The sequence below is a fragment of the Vombatus ursinus genome, unplaced genomic scaffold (genome assembly GCF_900497805.2).
Source record: "Vombatus ursinus unplaced genomic scaffold, bare-nosed wombat genome assembly UNPS02014813.1, whole genome shotgun sequence".
NCBI classification, from domain to species: domain Eukaryota; kingdom Metazoa; phylum Chordata; class Mammalia; order Diprotodontia; family Vombatidae; genus Vombatus; species Vombatus ursinus.
Window position 1 is genome coordinate 22,253,121 of NW_020954591.1, and position 5,883 is coordinate 22,259,003.

The 5,883-nt window shown below is 37.3% G+C and overlaps 1 pseudogene; it reads right to left on the reverse strand.

The window, feature by feature from the left end:
• LOC114054436 overlaps positions 1–5,597 on the reverse strand; it is a 40,618-nt pseudogene extending 35,021 nt beyond the window's left edge.
• Between the last annotated feature and the right edge of the window lie 286 nt (positions 5,598–5,883).

Here is a 5,883-nt window from a genome sequence, read left to right on the forward strand (position 1 = left end):
GAGAGAGAGAGAGAGAGAGAGAGAGAGAGAGAGAGAGAGAAAGGGGGCAGGCCATTCATTTCCTTTTTTATATCCAAGGAGTCATCATCAACTCTTGTGGCATTGCTGCCAATAAGAGCACTCCTTATCTCACGGTACAAATCCCTCAACTGTGAGCAGTCCCCCTAAAGCTTCTAAGTGGTCACTTAGAACAAGGAATGGTGACTGAGCATGCTCCATGGGGAGAGGGAAGGGGATACTAGCTACGCATACATGTCTGCTTATGTCTCCTTTGTTGTATCTGGCCTGCATGTCTGCTCATCAGTGGCCAAAAAAGGTGCATTGTCAAGGGACAGATGATCTTAGCATTATGTTTAATTTAATTTAATTAGTTTTAATTTCATTGCAAGTCAGCATCAGCTTGAATTTAAATGAACTGTTGGTCTGGTTTGGCACAGTAGCTCCAAAATAGCTAGAATCATTGTTTTATAAAACTTATTCAGGAGAAAGTAGGTGAAAGACCCTGGGAAGCTCATTTTGTCAGGCAACAGTTCAAATCTACTCCAGAACCAAATCCAACCCAATCTAGCTTATTACAATAAGAAAACATTCATCCTATTAGTTTCTCACCTAATTTCAATCTCATCTGCTTTGTCAGCTTTTTGTTTTTCATGTTGTTTTTGCCTCTCAATAGATTTCTTCCCAAAGGTAGCCTTTTAGGATTTCTTTCTTAGTCTTTTTCACTTTCATTTTTTTTTCAATTTTTCCTTTTAAAAAAGTATTCATTTGTTTTCGTTATTCATTAATTTTAATAATTAATTTAATTAATTCAGGGTTAAGTGACTTGCCCAGGGTCACACAGCTAATAAGTGTCGAATGTCTGAGGCTGGATTTGAATTCAGGTTCTCCTGATTACAGAGCCACCATTCTATCCACCGTGCCACCTAGCTGCTCCTATTCATTACTTTTAATAAGTATTCATTATTTCTTCCTCCCGTGGCCTCTCCCCTATTGACAACTTAAAAAACACACACACAAACACACACACATAACCCTAATAACAAATATGAGTAGTCCAGTAAAACAAATTCTCACTAGCCATATCCAAAAATGTATGTTTCATTCTGTATTTTAAGTCCATCATCTCTTTGAGAAGATGTGGGTAGCACATTTCATCTTCAGTTACCTGGGCTTGTGGTTTGTCATTTAGATCAGAGTTCTAAAGTTTTTTTCTATAATATTTTAGCATTGTATAAGTTGTTCTCATTCTGCTGACTTCACTCTGTATTTGTGTATAGAGATTTCCCAGTATCTTTAGAAACTGTCAATTTAATAATTTTTTTTTTGTGACACAATAATATTCCATCCCACTCATAAAACATAATTTGGTTAGCCATTCCCCTCAAATTGGTCATCTTCTTAATTTCCAATTTTGGGTTACTCTGGAAAGAGTTGTTATAAATATTTTGGGGCATATATATTACAGTCCTTTTCCTCTTTCTTTGATTGCTTTGGGGTATAGGCCTAGTAGTGGTATAATTGAATCAAAGAATTAACTTAGTATCTTTTTTGGGCACAGTTTCAACTTGTTTTCCAGAATGGCTTGACCAATTCCCAGTTCCACAACAGTGTACTAGTGTGTCTATTTCCCCAAAGCCCCTCTAACATTTGTAATTTTCTTCTTTTGTCATTTTTGCCAATTTGATGAATGAAGAAGAAAATCATTGAATTGTTTTCATTTTCATTTCTCTAACTATTAATGATTTGAAACATTTTTTATGTTGGTGTGGAATGCTTGGATTTCTTTCTTTGAAAAATGTCTGTTCATATTCTTTGACCATTTATCTGCTGGGGAATGGCTATTTCTTCCATTTATTACTTTGCTACCTTCCCACAGTGGTTAGTATAACTGGTGCTCCATGACCAATTAAAAGATGTCTGTCTCAAATAGCCCCCACAAGTCTTGGTAATTTAGATGCTAAAAAGGTACTGAAGTTCATTTTATAAGAAAGTAATAATTATAACATAATAAGATAATAAAGTAATAATTATCATGAGCTGTTAGGGTATTATAAAATAAGGCAATGACTTATTTTATTTTTTGTCTGGACTTGTAATTTATTGATAGAGGGACTTTTTAATGTGTAAACTCTCCATAGAGGTAGACTGAGACCTCTTCTATAACTTATAGTCTTAGTGGAGGGATTTGTAATAATTATGATTTTTGAAATAGATTGTTTGATACTGTAGTTATAAGCTAGAAGATTACAACATGGAGTCACTTAAGCTAAGTGGTCCTAATGACCATAAATATAAAAGCAATAACAAAGCCTATACTTTTCCCGCTATCATGACTTATTCTGACCCTATGTCAAATATATAAATTATCACAGCTTCAGATTGGACCAGACTCCCATTTCTGGGATCCTTGATTGAAAGTTTGGACACTCACCCAATTTCTTTATTTTACATCAACTAATTTATATATTTGTCCTTTACAAATAAAATGCTAAGAAAATTGAAACCACGCTTTATGTTATTTAAAGTTATAATTCCAGATTAATTTCTTTTTACACATTTAAGCTGGAATGGTCCAGTGGCTTTGTCCACTGTCACAGATTTTAGTTTTGTTTAGTGATATGGCACATCCTCCAAAGTGAACTAATCACACACAAAAAAAGTCACACGCATTAAAAATATGTGCACGATTAAGTCAATTTACACTGACAAATAAGGAATGTCATTTATTAAAGCTGTGCTTCATGAAGAGGGTCAATAGCCTTAACTAAGGCACAGGGTTGGAAGAGGTGAGCACAGCTGTCTCTAGGAGAGGACAAGATATGTATAATCACTGATGAGATAGGCATGCATGCAAACACAATTTAAAACTGCTCAATTGGTATTTGTAGGAAAATTGAACAGTTAAAATGAAATGCTGTGGCTTTTTTTTCTTTAAAGAAAAGTCCACAGACTTACTTCATTGTTAAAAAAAAATGGCAAGGATCTCCAAATGTAAGCTTCACAATTTGAGTAAATGAAACTAATGTTTCACAAATCCCAATCTTGTTTGGTTGTGCCTCCTTGACTAGAAAGCATTTTGTAGACAAAGGAGTGTTTCACACAAATTGAAATGTCATTCTGGTGAAGAACAGGACATTTCCACAGACACTTTTAAAAATTTTTTAAATGTTTAAATGGCCCTTGTAGCCAAAGTAATAAATGTTAGAGTATGGAGGGCAGATTTCACTTTATCTCAAAGTTCAGTAAGAATGTCTATCTTTTGTTCAAGAATTGCTTCAAGCTGTGTAGCATGTGAACCTACATCATAGCTCACTTTTCAGTCACTCCTGGGAGGACTGTTCCATCTTCTAAGCATTGATTACCTTCCTGGAAGACTGCCTGGTGATCTTATACAATTTGCTCTTCTATTTCTACCATATGAGAGACAGCTTCATGAAAAGTGATTAAGTATGGAGAAACCATCTCTTCATTTTGTTCACAAAGGAGTGTTAGGTCATCTCTCTGAGGTAAACTCCCTACACCCCACTGTGTCTCTAAATCATCAATTTGATTTGAAGGATGATGCGTAACTGCATGGACATCGCCAGTAGCTGCTGGATCTATAGTCAATTCTTTTACTCCTTTTTCATATTTTAATGTATCAAGAATATTTTCACAAGATGCCATCCCTGGAGAGGTGGGTAGCAATCATGCATGTGTGGGAGTTCTCTCCTATGAATGAATCTCTTAACACCTGAGTGAGTTTACTTGCTCAGAAGGGAGTATGAGGTTTATTTCTACCTAAGGCTCTGATGCACTCCTTGAGTGCTAAAAGGCTTTCATTAATTTTAGCACCTTCGAGCTGAGTTTGCCTATCTGCACTAGAAGTGTCTTCTCCTCTTTTATTTCCAGCCAAATCAATGAGAGAAAATTTGCCATGTAATTTTCCTTTCCTTCTGATGATTTGAAAGACTACCTGGATCTGAGATGAATGTACATTTACAGATGTTTGACCAGACGTTCTGCAACTGTTGCCTATTTCAATGAACTTCAGGACATATTCAAGCATTTGACCTCCCGCTCCTGTAGTCCCACAACTTGAACTTGCTGTTTACCATCCTCCTTTTTGTCTTCCTATTAAGCAAGTCAAATACCTTTCCACTATAAATTTCAAAAAAAGTTGCACATGCTTGGAGTTCTAACTTCTTATAGTTTGGTTTCTTTAGCATTAAAAAGAGATCTCGAGCTTCTAGCACATACATCCCTTTAGAACAATCTTGGTTGTCTCCTTAAAAGTCACCACCCATGGTGTGAGTATTTCCACCGCCTATTTGACCATAAGCAAAACATGTGACCATTCCCCTTTCAAAATGGTTTCTACTAATGGTCTAGCTGTAGAACTATAAACCTTTCATTAGGAGCTGAGTCATCAAAGGCATAGCCAAAACGAAATGTTTGGTTTTCTAGTACCTCGTTAAGTCCACGTTTTGTTTTGGTTCATGTACCATCTTTATTAGGAATTGTGATCACATCAAGTTCTTTCATTACTGTTTCTTTTTTATTGAGTGCTCATTTCCTTCCACAAACACACATTCTGTGTTGGTCAGTAGGAGCTGTTGTTGTAAGTGTTCTATAATCCAAGTTTCCTCTAAAGTCTCTGATCATACACAAGATTTTGTAATTTGAATTTGTTGCATTGACATCCTGGGCTCTTTTTTTTCCTCTAAGTTCTTGCTGTGGTAGCCTCCTTTTCTCACATTTTTCTTGCAATTTCTCTACTTTCTTCACACAATTGGATTTTCTATGTAAAGGGGGTACAAATTCCTTTTTTGCAGCTTGAACTGGAGATATATCCGAGACGTTACCATTCTGTGGTATAGCGGAAAACTGCTCAGGAAATTGACTAGGCCGTGAACCCACGGAACTAAACACCTTATTGTCTCTGGCAGGGGGCGTCGTCACAGTCTAGTGATTCTTCACAATTGGGTTTACTTTGGCTGAAGGGATAGGAGGTGGAGGTGTTTCTGGGCTAGGTTCAATTTCTTCAACAGGTGCAAGGTCAGGGTTAAGTGAAAAGCTTCTCTTCAAGCTGATCTCTTTGCCTTTTGTATGTCCATTTTCTATGCATTCAACAGTTACACTTTCATTATCTTCATTTAAACATGCTACCATAGCTTGATGTATTCGACCTGTAAGATGAGAAGCATTGGCCTATATGATCTCTAAGAGCCCCTCCAACTCTAACATTCTGTGATTCTCTGGTCCCTCTCACAGGCCTAATCAAGGAGACGTCACACACGTGTGACCAGCAACTTCTGGTCTCCTATTACTCTTCTCAAAAACAGTGCACACAACATGACTGTGCTTGATCTCCACGTAAATCCTGATCTGGATCTTGCCGAAGTTGGCAAAAGCCTTCATCACAATCAGAAGAGGCTGAGGACAAGGCAGCTGGAGTGAGGCTGGGGAGGGTGGGGGAGGATGAGGAGGTGGAGGAGGAGGAAGAGAAAGGGAGGATGGGGAGCGGGAACTCCGGGATGGTTACCGGCAGGGGTACTGTCACCAAGATCGTTGCCATTGTACACATCTCTCTCACATGAGTGACTTTGACCTTGCATGGTCCAATCTCTGTTCTGTTTTTATTGCCATATAGTGTGTATATCTCTGTGTGCTTCATTCTTATTTGCTTGCTGTGATGCAAATAATAAATGTCCTTGTACTAGCTTCCTGAGGATTAATTTTCCATAAATCCTTGAACCTGGGTCTTTGCTCTAACTTGAGCTGTGAGGCCAAATAAAGCAGAGTTCTTAACTTTTTTTTTGGTAACGGACTCTTATGGCAATCTGATGAGGTCTATGGATCCTTTCTTGGAATAGTGCTTTTAAAGAATTTAAGAAAATGCTA